This window comes from Mustela nigripes, chromosome 8 (assembly GCF_022355385.1).
Source record: "Mustela nigripes isolate SB6536 chromosome 8, MUSNIG.SB6536, whole genome shotgun sequence".
NCBI lineage: Eukaryota > Metazoa > Chordata > Mammalia > Carnivora > Mustelidae > Mustela > Mustela nigripes.
Window position 1 is genome coordinate 79,167,555 of NC_081564.1, and position 15,957 is coordinate 79,183,511.

General features: G+C 42.9%; 1 long non-coding RNA gene across 1 annotated transcript; it reads right to left on the reverse strand.

Moving 5' to 3' along the window:
- Window positions 1-10,565: 10,565 nt before the first annotated feature.
- Window positions 10,566-11,805, reverse strand: LOC132023983 (uncharacterized). The gene is made up of 3 exons (XR_009406117.1): window positions 11,724-11,805; window positions 11,239-11,296; window positions 10,566-10,627 (listed from the first exon to the last, which is right to left on the reverse strand). It is a non-coding gene; the product is annotated as an uncharacterized LOC132023983 (long non-coding RNA).
- Between the last annotated feature and the right edge of the window lie 4,152 nt (window positions 11,806-15,957).

Here is a 15,957-nt window from a genome sequence, read left to right on the forward strand (position 1 = left end):
TGGGCCATACCTGCTTTATGATCTCAGTAAAATATAAGACAAAAGGGGTGTTTTTATAAGAAGTGAAAAGATGACACAGAAACACACAGGCTGAAGTAAAACACGAGCTAACTGAAAGTCAAAGGAAAGAAAAGGAAAATGATTTGAGGAAATCAAAGATGTGAGAGTGGAATTTAAAACTGTATTGGAACTCGTAAAGTATCCCTACGTGAATGTGGGTTTGATTACATGGCATATTAAAATCTTCTTTATGTTATAAAACACAGTAAATTAGAGCAAAAGCATATGAAGCAAGTTTTTAATCAACCTATGGAGAACTCCTAAAATCCATAAGAAAATCTTGAACACCCTATTAGAAAAAAATTTAAAGGACATCTAAAGTTGATTTATAAAGAAGGAAAAATAATAGTGGTCAGAAATTAGGGATGGGGCACCTGGCTGGCTCAGTCTATAGAGCATGTGACTCTTGATCTCAGGGTCATGAGTTTGAGCCCCATGTTGGGGATAGAAAAACACAAAAACAAAAATAAAAACAAAAATCACCCCAAAACCACACAATAAAATTAGAGGGGAAAGATTTTTACGTGGTTCTAATAAAATATGATTTTAAAATAACCTCTTTCATTTATAAAGCTGATGAATATTGAAAATACTAAGAATGTTGAGGACATGGAGGGAACTACCACATACTGTTGATGGAATTGTAAATTTGTATGTTTCTGGAAGGGAGTTTAGAAAGATGTGTTGGTTGCCAACATTTTTAGAAATATTTCTATGATATGGACCAGAGATCCTTTAAAAATTGTTTTTTAAGTAAATAATTGAAAATATTTATTTAAAATAAATAATCTTATGATTATTTATAATGGTGGAAACTGGGAATAATCTGTGTACCTTTATGCTATTATTTAAGGAATTTATGGTATGTACTTATTATAGAATATTATGCAGCCATGATATATATATTTTCAAAGACTCTAATACCTAAATTAATGTGCTGTGAATTAAACTCATCTTGTATATTTTCAAAAATTTTTGTAAGCTATTTTATTTATGTATTATAAAATTATGTTATTTTTATCAAAACCAAGGAGTTTGCCCTATGAATGGTGATTCAGGAACACAATTATTTGCAGCAAAAAACAGCTTACTTAAGACAATGAATTCTGTTTTGTTTTGTTTTATTTTTCAGAAATACCACTTATAATTCTGGAGGAAAAAAAATCTTAATTTAAAACTTACAGTTTCAAGGGGCGCCTGAGTGGCCCAGTTGGTTAAGCATCTGACTCTTTTTTTTTTTAAATTTTATTTTTTTATTTTTTTAAATATTTATTTATTTATTTATTTATTAAGCATCTGACTCTTAATTTTGGTTCTGGTCATGACCTCAGTGTCAGGAGATCGAACTCTGCATTGGGCTCCGTACTCAGCACAGTCTGTTTGAGATCCTTTCTACTTCTCCCTCCCCTCTGCTTGCCCTCTCTTTCTCTTGCTCTCTAAGAAAATGAATAAATAAGTAAAATCTTAAAAAAAACACACACACACACAAAAAACCACCAAACTCCACAGTTTCAGGTCAATGTTCAGGCACAAACTGTATTTATTTTATATCACATCAGGTTTTTTTGTTTATAGGAGGATCTGCAAGAGCTCTTTTTTTTTTTTTTTTTTTTTTTTTTTTTTAAGTTTTTTTTTTTTTGACAGACAGAGATTACAAGTAGGCAGAGAGGCAAGCAGAGAGAACGGAAGGGCAGCAGGCTCCCCACTGAGCAGAGAGCCCGGATGTGGGAATGGATCCAAGGACTCTGAGATCATGGCCTGAGCTGAAAGCAGAGGCTTTAACCTGCTGAGTCACCCAGGTGCCCCTGCAAGAGCTTTTAAAAGGTAAAGAGGACATATACATATGATGAATTACATCACATAGTCAGAAGAGGGAGCTTATACATTGCAAAAACAAAAGGGTAACAATCCAAGCACTCTATTATCAGAAGTATAATATTATTTTGAGTCCAAATATTGAAAACTAATGAAAAAGTATGTATCCACAGAAATACTTCTTTATTATAGCTTTAAAAAATCGGTTTTGTTTTATTTCACGATTAAGTGAAACATTAAACTCAACTTCATTCTTTTTCATTCTTTTTTTTTCCCCCTCAACTTCATTCTTTTTTTTTTTTTTAAAGATTTTATTTATTTATTTGTCAGGCATAGAGGGAGAGTGAGCGAGTGAGCACAGGCAGACAGAGAGGCAGGCAGAGACAGAAAGAGAAGCAGGCTCCCTGCCGAGCAAGGAGCCCGAAGCGGGACTCCATCCCAGGATGCTGGGATCATGACCTGAGCCGAAGGCAGCGGCTTAACCAACTGAGCCACCCAGGCGTCCCTCCCCTCAACTTCATTCTTAATCAAGAGAATTTCATTTCACCCTAATGTCTGTCCTTCTGCTGGGCACCATTGACCTTTGTAATTGTTGCTCACAAACAAAAAGCCTGGCGATTGAGGTGTATTCCTGTCTGCTTTACCTCTTTCTCTTTTGCATGTAGTGTGGTTGGTATAGGAACCAAGGGACAAGATGGCAGACAGCAGAAGTCATGAACACTAACCACTGAATAATTCAAGATCTATTAACTGCTACTTAGTGAAGCCACATGGGCAGAGTTCTCCTTCAAAATAGTTCATTAAATATAAAAATTGAAAGTAAATCAATCTAACCGAAGGCTATTTTCTATATCAGCATTCAGAGTTTAAAGCTAGTGTTCCTGTTTCCAGTATGTGTGTGAACTCTTTATAAATTCAGCCATGTGTGGAGGTTCTGCAGTAAACCACAGCACACTGAGAACCAGAAGTGAGTTCTATTATCATAACAACCGTGTTAACAGGAAGTATAACCTACAGTGTGGGATGCAACAGCACGGAAGACAATTCTTTTTAAATTAGTGTTGACTGCCCTCTAGTTCAGCCTTCAATCCTTGGTTCTACATCTTGGGAGAGAAGTAGAAAATCTGAAGTGAGTTCATTGCACACATTGCAAGTGGCATTCGAATTTGGGAAAAATACGACAACCGCAAGAACTAGCATTATTGTTTTCTTAGGTTAGTTATCTTAAAGGGAGAAGTTGAAATGCTTACTCAACACTTTTCGAAAATATGAAGGTTGATCATACCCAGAGGGCGAGACCAGATGTTTTCATCCGGCCAGGGAAAAAAGATTGTAAATTGTGAGTTTCAATGAACACTGCAAAAACAATGAAACTGCGTAAGGGGGAGTTTCAGCATCTCCCACTCTTCAGGTGCACCAAGCCTGGACCTGAACAACCTTAAATGTGTCCTTTTATTTGCGTATGACTGGCTTAGATTAGCCAGAGCCTTTTTTGCCCTGAATTTATGTGTGCCACTAATTTAATTTACAACGTTATTCGTTAGGCTCTCGGCACTAAGTCCAGGGACAAGGACAGTTGAAGTTTCCTGCACCATAAGGGAGGAGGAGAGGACTGGAGAGAGAAGGAATCTCAGACATCCAAGGCATGGAGGGAGAGTCTGGTGTTAGGGCAGAGAGGAAACTGTTATTCAAATTGCTGAGAAGAAAAGATATTCTGTCTCTCTAGTTCACTCTTTACCTTCTTCCTATCACTAAGCGCTCCTGTACTTTTTCTGTTTTAAGAGATGAAAACTTCCTAAGAAGTAGAGCAAGGAATTCTTCTGTTTTAAATGCAGTATATTTACTGCATTGTTTTGGGACATTGTTTTTGCTTTTTTGTTGGTCTATTGTCACAGATATGTGTTCCATGAATATAGCCACATTTCACGTATGTCTGTGTGGTCTCCAAATCTGTGACAATAAACATTTGTTTAAAAGCACCATTTATTTATTCACTTTTTGAAGATTTTGTTTATTTAAGAGAGAGAGATAGCAAGAAAGAGCATAAGCAGATAAGAGAACGAGAAGCAGGTTTCCTGTGAGCAGGGAGCCCAAGGCAGGGCTTGATCCTGGGGGCCCGGAGATCAGGACCTGAGCCCGAGGCAGACACCCAATTGACTAAGTCACTCAGCCTCCCCTAAAAGCACCATTTATGAAGCCCTGACCTCATGCCAAACTTCAGGTGAGGGGTGGTGGATTCAAAGATGCATGAGATACAGCCTTAGAGGCATGCAGGCTGGTTGGTGAGGGAGCCAGACATGTTCACATGTTTAAACACTGATGACAACAGGCCCCGGGTTCAAGAGCGAGTCACAGGGAATCCTGGAGATGGGGCCAGGCACCAGGAGAGAAGAGAGGCCTGAGGTGACACTGTTGAACCTAAGCCTCAAAATCATCTCTCTTGGGAAAACACATCTTTGGCGAGCTCATTACCTGAAGTTGTTTGATTTACCTTTCCTTTTTCTGGCCGCAGGATTTCAAAGAGCGTTCAACTGGGAACGGGAAGAACTCTGCACCCAGAGTCAGAGGCAGCCAGATGGTTTTGTGAGATCCCGGGATCCTCCTCCGGGATTGCAGTTGATTGGTTTTGTGGTCTCGTCCTTTCAAGTCATTAGTGGCTCTCTCCTGATGACTTTCCTGATATGTTCTACACGACAAAGTCCGCCAAATAGCATACAAACATTTTTTCTGCAGTTCCTTGTTGGGATGCATGCAGCAATTCAGGACACAAGTAAGTTCAAAGTTGTGCAAGTTCCAGGACATTCCACGTCGTGCTGGGTGTTGACGGAAGAGAATGCTTAGCTACAGTTTGGGACCCTGAATTCGTCACTGCGTCTACTTATGATGCAACCCTGCTTTGACACAGAACATAAAGCTTTAAAGGAAGGCTTAATATCTAATTATTCTTATAATATAGCTCACTTGCTAACTTGAACTTTTAGTTTTTAGGGTTTTTTTCTTAAACCTTTTTTTTTTCTTTTGACAGGGGAAGTGGTTATGATAGGATTCTCTGCCCGTATGAATATAAAATAATGAGCTTACTCTTCAATACCCACAAAGCTACTCAAGCATGGTATTTATTTCACTTAATTAAATACACAGAATAAAATGGAGCTCTTCTGTCTATGAACCTGTCTTGGAAGTGTCAACGGATGTCACTGGAGGGCAGGGATCTGTGCACCAGGACTTCGGGACTGACCCTCCAGGCATTGCTCTTCCTCCGGGAACTTCCCAGAACCACTCGAAGCAGTCGGATCAAGGACTGTAGACTCAGTCCTCCCTCATCAGCAGTCATTAGTGGAAGGTCAGTTTCACCGACCTTCACCCACATCCTTAAGCAAGTGAGAGCAAATAACTGAAACGACTCATCCAGTCTTGGAATAAATTGATTTTCTCCTTTTATCAGAAATCAAAAATAAATGTTCTCTTCTTACCTGCCAAGTGATCTCCTCTGTATTTATAGTGTGTGCATTTCTCCAGGGATTCACTGCAGTTTCACATCTGTGCTTGAGAGATCCATGCACATATGTGCCTGCCGGTGGCTGCCTGTTTTATCCATTAGCTGGTTCCCGCTCCAGTCGGCTCTGGGACAACGACAACCTCCCACGGAAGGCTGCTGGTGAGAGTGCCGTGACTGTTTTGTTTGAAATAGAGTGCGCTTGAGTCTCTGCTCAATTTACGCGGGGGAGCAGGGGGCTGGCTTTCCAAGTTCTTTCCAGGAGTGCTCTGCAAACATGTCCCATGAACCATCCAAATGGCAAGAGTACTCCTTTGATCAGCAGGGGCATAAATCTGGACATCCTCGAGGATGCTCTCTGCTGTTGCAAAGCGCTGGTCGTCTCCAGTCTAATTCGAGTCTGACAGTGGGTTTATAGTCAGTGACCCCGTTTGCTAGTTGCCTCAGTGGAGAAGAAGGGTTGGAGGAGAGTTGTATTTTTCAGAATGAAATGAAGCGGAGCACTGAGGGTAACTCAGGGTGGAGGGAAGAGAGCACGATGCCTGGTTAGTGGGAATGGAGCCTGTGTTCCTAAAGGAGACCCATCGGGGGTTGTAGATATCTAGGGTAGCCAGAACCAAGCCCTGAACCCTGGACGGCTCAGCAGAACAGAGTTGATGCTCAGTTCAGGAAGCCAGAGGTCTGAAACCAAGGCATTGGCAAGGCTGCACTTTTTCTGTGGGCTCCATGGAAATTCCTTCCTTGTCTCTTTCCTAGCTCTGTGGTTGCCAACAGTCTTTGGTGTTCCTTGGTCTGTGGACTGTTCTTCCAATCTCTGCCCCCTTATCACATGGTACTTTCCCTGTGTCGGTCTTCACACTGTCTTCCTTCTATGTATGTCTGTATCTAAATTTTCTTCCTCCTCCTCTTCTTCTTCCCCTACCCTTCCATGCCCCCCCACTTCCTCCTCCTTCTTCTCCTTCCTCTTCTCCTCCTTCCTCTTTCTCTCCTTCCTCTTCTTCTTCTCCTCCTTCTCCCCCTCCTCTTCTCCTCCTCTTCCTCCACTGCCGCCACGCCCATGGCCTGGGCAGAGCCCACTGGGAGGCCTGAACTGATGACCCTAAGATCAAGACCTGAGACCAAGGGTCTGATGCTCAACCAACTGACCCACCCATGTGCCCCTAAATTTTCCTCTTCTTAGGATACCAGTCATTGGATTTGAGTCCATCCTAAGCCGGTATGACCTCATCTGAAAAACTTACATCTCTACAAAGTCCCTATTTCCAAATCAGCTTACATTCTCAAGAGCTGGGTGGTCATGAACTTTTGAAGGACACTCTTCAACCCAGTATATCCTGTTACTTCAGTTCCAGTATATTCAGCATCTTCCATTCCCTGGAGCATCTTTACAGAAAGTAAAAACAATTTTCCAGCATCGTTATCCGAAAGGGTGCCCATCTTGAGTATGGTGCAGGTATAAAGAGAAATGCTCCCGAGGTGTGGATTATATGCTGCAAATGAACCTGGCTTCTTGCATGTGGCTGTCTCTTTTAGGCCACTGGGTATAATTCATCAAACTGTATTTTTAGAGCACAAAATGATTCCCCTGACATTTTCCAAAGTTCCCTCACACAACCCCACATAGGAACTTGTGCCTTTACAAATCACGGTACCCAAGCTGGTTGGATAAACTGACAGTGCATCCCAAGCTCAGAGGTCTTGAGTGACTGCCATTCATTTCAGAAACACTTGAACCATTCTCTCTAGCCACAGAAGCACACACAAGGACAAAACCCTTGGTGACAACCAACCCAAATGCTTTCATGAGAGAATGCTGAGACTCTTTCGATGACCCTTTCTTTGCCATGTTCATTCACTATTATTTTACATGATCTAGTGATTAGATATCCTCATGCTCAGGGAATGAAAAAAATTTACACAAAATTGAACTGTTTTGCCTGTCACCTTTTCTTAGAGTTCCACAGCAACTTTTAGATTCATATGAAATAGACATTCAAGCTGTCAGCATTCGGGAACATGCACTTTGAGTTTACAAGTCCATCATTCCGTATTGAGAAGGTAAATATAAGGGGTAAAATATGACGGCATTTAATATATTTAATATTTAAAAAAGGAATTATGAAGAAATAAAAGTATACTTTCAACCAAGTAGCAGAAAAGAAAAAAAAATGCTTAAATTTAGTGTGGGTGGGCGTGCCAGTGACTGATGTGTGTTTGGACCCTGCCTGGTAGTCACAGACAGAAAGGACAAGCATATTCTGTAACTGATTTGCTTTCATAATTCCCAAAACTTGAAGCAGCTCTTGGTTTCACCCTAATGTGCTTTATTCTTCTTTTTCTTCTTGGTGACCTGCTCTCTTTGTCACATTCCATTTCCAGTTTCTGGAATCACAAGAATAACAAGAAAAATCTTAACATAAAATGGTACGAATGTGTGTGCCATTTTCCTTGCTCCATTTTGCTTCTATGTTACCCTCTCCTTATCAATTTCTCTCCTCCTGAAATAGAACTCGCTCAGTCTCCATGTAAATTTCTTTATTTCAATCGACATCATTCTTGAACTGAAAGTTCAGCTCAGCATGGGGTGATATATATATTTTTTTCCTGAGCAGCTTGAGGTGATTGTTCCCTTATTTGTTGTTTCTCTTGTTACTAGTAGAAAGCCTGTAATTATCATTCTTTTGTCAGTGATTTTTCCTCTCTTCCTGGTGGCTTTCTCTGTCTTCCGCTTTCTCCAGTTTCAGTAAACTGGGAAATAAATTTGGTTTGGGATGCCTGGATGAGCAGTCAGTTAAGCATCTGCCTTGGGCTCTGGACATGATTCTAGGGTCCTGGGATCAAGCCCTGCATGGGGCTTCTTGCTCAGCAAGGAGCCTGCTTCTCCCTCTGCCTGTTGTTCTCCTGCTTGTGTTCTGACAAGTAAATATATAAAATCTTAAAAAAAAAAAATAAGAATTGTATTTGGTGTTATCTATCTTGCCCAAGTTGTGGTTTATTTCATAATTAGAAAATATAAGTCTCTCTTCATTCTTAGTTGTATTCTAGAATGTTATATCTTCCTCCTTTTCTCTCTTCTCACTTCCAGAACTGGTACCAAATGCATGAACTTTTCTTAAGGGTCATTGCATGTTTTAAGACATTTAAGATGTTCCGCCTTTGTAGTGTTGGGTCCTCATGGTGAGAGCCTTTGGGTGTAGATGGTACCAGTGTTGGAACTCACTGCCTAATACCATGTAGAGTAGACAGCAAAGGTGAGAACTCAGTTTATATTGTGAGTGACAGGTGGTGGATTCTTCCAGAAAGACCCTTCTGGATGCATAGTGTGAGGAGGTATTGGGGGTTGCTGAGTAACTGTATGAAGTCTTCCCTGTCTTCCTTGGAATTAACTTGGTCCGTGAGGTCTGTACCCTGCCTGTGTTCTCCCTTCCATCCTCTTCTAAAAGTGCTATCAGAAATGCTGATGGGCGGCGTATTTCTTAGGAATGTGGGCTCCAGACTCAGCTTGAGGCAGAGAAGAAGGAGAGCGTATCTGGATGTCCAGCCTATGAACATTCATCATAGACTCTCAGTCCTGCTTAGGCGCCTGGTTTGCAGCTTCAAATGTGTCTCTCCTTACCTCTGGAGACTATCAGCGGCACTCTACGTTAATCTGAGCTCTGGTTCAGAGTCTCATAATGACTGAGGTGAGTGAGTGCCTGGAGTGGGACTGACTGTTAGGGGCAACCTTTTATTTTCTTTTACTGAGAGATGGGTAACCAACACTCTATAAACCTATAAGGAACAAAACCTCTTTGGGAGATAAGGATGGGTTGCATTTGGATGTCTCCATCAGGAGTGGCTGCTCTCCCCAGCTTGTGTGTGTCCCTCCAGTGAGTGACCCTTCTCGAAGGCCGCCATGGTCCCACCTGCCTGGACACTCACCATGCAATCACTATAGCACCTCTAAGGTTCTCTGTTCATGGTCCCATCCCTGACCGCGTTAGCAATCATGCCTCAACCTCTTAAACTCCCTCACCCACCCTCTGGGTGGCCCCAAACCTTGGACCCACCCAAAAAGTTAGAAGAAAGAAGAAAGAAGTCCCAGTTATTAGAGCTTCTATCTTTCCATGCAGCTTCCGGGAAGTAAGGTTGTGCAGTTCCTTCCACCCCCTGGCGGGGAAGGAAAAGAGGGACAGGAATTACAATCCAACACAGAAAATGTTGTCTAGTGAAATCTAACAGTAAGAAATGGAGAACATGGTGATTCACAGACCTGTACCCCTGGGGATAAAAATATATGTTTATAAAAAATAAAAAATTAAAAAAAAAAAAGAAATGGAGAACAAATGGCGCCTGAGTGGCTCAGTCATTAAGCATTTGCCTTTGGCTCAGGTCACGATCCTAGGGTCCTGAGATCGAGCCCCACCTCAATCTCCCTGCTCAGCAGGGAGTCTGCTTTTCCTTCTTCCTCTGCCTGCTTCTCTGTCCATTTGTGTTCTCTCTCTATCTCTCTATCAAAGAAATAAATAAAAATCTTTAAAAAAAAAAAAAAGAAATGGAGAACAGAACCCACTAAAATTATGTAAACACAAAATATGTCTAAGTTTTTTATAAACCACCTCTTGCCTACTGGGATAATACAATGGTGATGGTCCAATTCCCCAGCATCTTTAGTCAAATGGAGTTTTAATCCATGCCAATGCTCTGTTCACGTTTCTCAAAGAGGCCACAGCCCATCCTGAGGGTATCCACACCGTGGTAGGAATTTTCCACATTACCTAAAGAGAACCTGGACTAAGAGGTGAGAGATGCAGCCTGATTTTCAGTAGCTCGCAGTTATTTTTACATGAGCCAAATTAGGGGAAAATGGCAATTCTGCAGGACATCGAAGGAATATAATTAAAAAGCCTTCCTTGCCTGTGCCTTCTTATACTCTGCAACTAGCTATGCCTGGACCTTAGTTTGTCATAATGCATGTAACATCGCTCCTGATGACATTCTGGCCCAATCAAAGGAAGGAAAGGCTAGCAATTTGTCAACAGTTAGCCTCTGAGGTTTCTACTTTTACAAGCTGTAGCTCTGATTGGCACCTGAACTTTAGAAGGTTTATTTAATGCTACAACACTTCAGTGTTTTTAGGTTACCCGTCAGCGTAGAATTTTCTATATGTTCTATCCAGTGACCTGTTACTTACCTCTGCTGAGCTCCCTAATCCCCTTGCTCTTGAGGTCAGCTTCTCCCAGAGTTTCCGTAGATCCGGGCACGTGTGCGTGTTGCCTGGAAGCATGGGGACAGGCTGGCTGAGACGGCACTTCCGTCCTGGCTCCCCTGGCAATGGCGTCCACACTCCCCAACTCCAAGCCACTGTTCTTCCACCTCCGCAAACGCAGAGTGGTTACTCCCTAGACGCTTCAGGCTCTTGTGACGAATGCTCTCAGGCACCCACTTCCTGTGCCATGCTCTTTCTGACATTTACTCCCCTGTTGCTCCGTTGTCATAAAGAATTTCTGGGTTACCTCACAAATCTTAACAATTTTTTTTTAAGATTTTATTTATTCCCTTATTCTAAATGGTATGGGCCACTTCCCAGTCAAAGCACTCAGTTGCCAGTGGGAGAGTCTCTGCTCCATCCTGTTTTGGAAATCTGGGGGAAGCTTTGTGTCCAGAGGGTAGGGTCAAAATAATGAGGTGGTTTGGATAGCTAAGAAGCCTGCTGGTCCCACGGAAGACTTGGAATGAATAAGAAATAAAGTCTATTGTTTCAAAACATTGTGTGGGACTGTTATCACAGCATTACCTAGCCTCTCCTCACTCTACAAAGTATATTTACATCTTAGTTACATTTTACCTACAAGAAAACTAAGGCCTAGAGAACTAAGAACACTTACCCGGTACTGCTTATGAAATGGTTGAGCTGGAGAATGAATCTATTTTTATCTTCAAAACCTGGTGAGAGCAAAATAGTATGGATAAGGTAACCAGCTAACTGATATTGGACCGACAGCAGTACAGAGGAATGGTAACTTCGAGAAGCCACGTGGAAAGTCTCTGGAGGTAGAAATGAACATGTTTTGATGAAGAAATTCTTGAGCTATTTTATGGTGACATCTCAACTTCCAGACACTGAAGTCTTGGGAACCCTTGTTTCGGAGGGGCTTGGTTTTGTCTGGACTCTTGTATCTGGGCCTGCAGCTTACGTTCTTTTCCTTATGAATTATTCAGAAGTCTAAAAAGGTCCTTGCTGGCACGTAGGGAACGTAGGACAATATAAACAAGAACCACGATAGACCCTTCTCTTTGGCCGGACACGAGCACCAGCTCATTCGTTCATGCTACGCTCGAAAACACTAGGAATAACTATGACCATTATTACCTGTGGCAAAACACGCTGCTGTGGATGGAGGCCCCACTAATGACCTCGTAGCTTGAAATAGGAGCCCGGAAGCATTTTTGGGTTTCCGATGGAGGGGGACGGGTGTGTTTTTCTCCATGCTGATCTGTGCTGCAGATTCTCCATGTGCTGCTTTCTGAGAAAGGAGTGGGGCTCCTAGTTGTTAAATCTTGCGGACATGATTGGACATTGCAGATCCAATGAGCCCTATCAGAGGAGAGATATGTGGGAAAAAATATTGCAAATGACCCTCAAATACATAGTTCTAATTCCTTAGCATTTAGTGAGTTGGGATGGCTTCCTTATTACGGCGTATCATGTTTTTCCCATTTCCTCTCTTTTGAGAATGACTAAGAGAGCTTGCAGCTAACTCTCCTTCAAGACCAGCTGCCAGCGAGCGATAGGAATTCAGGCAGGGGGTTTTCACTACAAGATTGCAAATTCCTTGGCAGAAAGGACACGGCCCTCCTCAGCTCTGTACACCCAGACCCCAGCCGGGCACTTGGCACACAGAAGGTTCCGGGTCAGTGCTGGATCTGAGAATGGGGAACAGCTTTCGGGTCTCACCCAGGCTCAGATGCAAAACCAGCTCCCCAACACCCCTCCCTCTCTGATGTTTGGAATGGGAATTCTGGTCAGTAGCAGAGAAGGAAAAGAAATAATTCTAACCTTGTCAAATGGAATATTAAAAAAACTGAGGTCAGCTGGTAGGTTTGAATGCAAAACACAAGTGCTGCGACCTCCAGCTCTTTCCCATGGGCTTCTGCCGGAAGAAGTGCCAGGGAGAGACGTGAGCAAGGCTGTCAGCCTTTCCTGGTCCTCCCCGGACTGCTGTCCTGGCGCCAAACCTGCTCCCAGAAAGTGGCCTAAGCTCCTTCACGGAAATGTTACAGAGGCAATGTGTTTCCACGCCAGGCTTCCGCAGGATTATGAAAAGCAGGCTCTAATACTTTTTAATAGTAAAATTTAATTAAACTAAATGTACCTCAGGGAAGAATAATGTATGCAAACATCACAAAATCAAGCACCATGGTGAGAGAAAGTGAGAGCTTAATGTGGATGAATTCCAAAATATTTGGCTTAAGCAACAAAACCAACTTATTCTGTATTTCCCCTTAATATGTTGTGTGGGTCTTTTAACAGTTGGTTGTTTAATAATAGTAATCTGGGAGCTTATTTCTCCGATCAGCCTGCCTGTGACAGTTCTTCGTTCTCAGTAAACACTGTGATACAATCAGCTTGCTGCAGATGCTGCTTATTTTGTTACGGCCGCATAATCATTCGGGGGAATCTGTGAAACTAATGCAAAATCTCACAAAGCTATTCAGAAATATGGATTGAAAATGGAAGACTGGAAAAATAGCTTGTCATAGCCCATTAGCAACTACACACTGCTATTTAAGAAATTATTTTTCAAGCGTTTCCTTTTTCACACATTACTTTTAAAACATCCAAGCTTGTTTGTTCCTGAAGAACAATGGGAACATTGATCATGGAGTGTTGAGTCAGACTTGCCAGGCAAATACTAATATTTGCCCTAGAATAAATTATGTGGCTCGACTTAAAGTTAGCCTGTGCATTTTTCTCAGAGAAGAGAAGAATTTCTGGTATTATTTTTAGGGAGGGCAATTTCCTTTTAAGATCTTAGTTATTTTTTCATGAGAGATGGGAGAGAGAGGGAGAGGCAGAGGCAGAGGGAGAAGCAGGCTCCCCACTGAGCGAGGAACCCAACACAGGACTCGATCCCAGGGGCCCTGGGATCACCACCTGGGCTGAAGGCAGATGCTTAACCACCTGAGCCACCCAGGCGCCCCCATTGGAGAGCAATTTTTTTTTGAGAGGACGATAATCTAAGTAGAATTCAATGATGCAATTTCATTTACCTTTGATGAGCAAAATTCCATACTTAAGGATTGGCCAGTGCTTTGTCAAACTGGCTATTAGTTGTTTCATTTTTTCCCCTCTCTCCATTGTTTAATAAATACTTACCCATAAATCTGGCCTCTCTCCATCCTCCTCTATCACCGGCGTCTTTGTCTGACCATTGATCTCTCTTTCAGGAGATCCTTCTGTATTTTACTTCCCAGTCCACGGTGTTAGCTTCATATTTGAATACACTGTTCTCTCCCGAGATGCCAACAATTTTACTTGTTTTTTTCCCAAATCCTGGTTGAGAAAACAACAGGGTTTGGGTTGGGTTTGGTTGGGTCTTTGTTGCTTCATATGCCAAGAATACATAGTTCCTGTGAGCTTATTAATACATTCTCAGCCTTCTGCTGAGAGCTGTCATGACAATCTCCCGTAATTTATAGAACGGAAAACTGACCCTGGGAGGTGGTAAAAGCCTTGTCGAAAGCTTATACACAGAGAATATTGCAGAATCGGCATTCGAGACCGTTTCATTCTGACCCTCAAGCTCCTGTGTGTCGGCTCTGACAGATGCTGACGGAACAGAGCCAGAGGCAGCGTGAGCCCGGGCTGTGTAGCCAGACAGACCCGCAGCCACGCCCGGCTTTGCCACGGACAGCCTTAGCCGTTGACTTAGTTTCTGGATGTATTCAGGGTCTGTTTTCCAAATTAAAACGAAAACCTAGCAGACAATGTAGCACAACGCCTAGCTGAAGGAGCCCAAACCCAAGATGATTGTAATGATTACCCCAAACACAATGTGCCTATTTGTCCTGCAAAAGAGCCATCACTACTTTTCTTCATTTGACTATTTCTTTAATGTTGAAATTTCGACTTCCACCCCTCCCTCCCCCCCACTCCCTCTGCCCCAGTGGAAAGCAAGCACTTCCAGGTTTCTTAGAGGACCTGCAGTGTTGCGCCTCCAGACTGGCCGTGTTGTGGGGAGACACTCACGCCTCCGGCTTCCTTCCCAGGCCCAGGGAGCAGTGAGAGTGCCAGGGGGCATGTGGGTCCCGTGGTTCTGCAGCCCATGTTCTATCCACAGGAACAGAAGGGCCAACTTCAGCCCTGGGTGGAGTGTGTGTGGACCCAGGACGTATGAGACAATGTCTGGTCCTGACCTTGGCCTTTGCTGCTGGGGAACCACCGCGTCATAAGAAGCTGTAGTTTCCCGGGATATCTCTCTGGAGACTCTTTTGGCTTCTTCCAATGATATACCGACATTCATAATTCTTGCCAATGTGCATTCCATTGACATATTCGCAAATAACTATTTATCAAGTCTGAAGTTAAAATTCAGGATATTTAACGAGAAGCGTAGACAAATGGGAGAAAATGTAAATTTCAGAGTCTGAAAGTGAAAATTTCTGAAGCGGTCCTTCCTGCCGTTCTCTTCAGTAATGTCTCATAGCTCCACTTTTGGGAGACGAAGGTGCCTCATTCGGAATTCCAGACTTTTAAGCATCTGAATGGAACAGTGATTTGATTCCTTACATTTTGTACCCTAAGTCCCAAGTCTGTACAGGAACTTTCTGGTATCTTCTTTGGGGCTTATTCCTAAGAAGGTTTATTTGTTCTCTATGTGTGTGTTTTTAGATTTTATCTATTTATTTATTGAGAGAGTCGGTGCCTGCAAGTGGGGGGAGGGGCAGAAGCGAGAGGGACCGGCAGACTCTACACTCAGTGTGTAGCCCAATGGGGGTGATCTTTCCGCCCTGAGATCATGACCTGAGCTGAAAACAAGAGTCTGACGCTTAACCGACTGAGCCGCCCAGTCGTCCCTTGTCTTGTGTTTTTTAATGAATTTATATGAGGAGTTATTGGGCATAGTGATGATAATAAGAGAAATACAAAGGAGGAGAAAAGTCTGAAAACATTCCAAGAATTTCAAAATGCCCTTCTCCACCCCTGCCCCATGCCCTGGTAGGGCAGGGATGCCGTCCCAGTTTGCAGCCAGTCACTGTGAGTGGTTTTGAAAGAACACCGTGCTCTGTCATCCAGGAAAGCAGTGTGCTGCGTCTGTGAGAGCTACACTCCCCCCTACCTTTCCTCAGACCAAAACCGTCTGCTTGAGCCACATTTCACGAGGACCGATTTTGTTCATTTCTGGAGTGTCTGTCTGGCGGGAGGCTATTGTGTTCCCAGATGTCCACTGTATATTTTACATACGTAAGTATCCTTGCAGGGGTGAGGCGTTGATCTACCTATGAGCCATCAGGCATCCTGCTGAGAAAGCACAGAGGTGCGTGAGGCAACATGGTCTCACTGAGGAACAGACTGGGTTTTCCAGGTCAAGGACTTGGCAAGG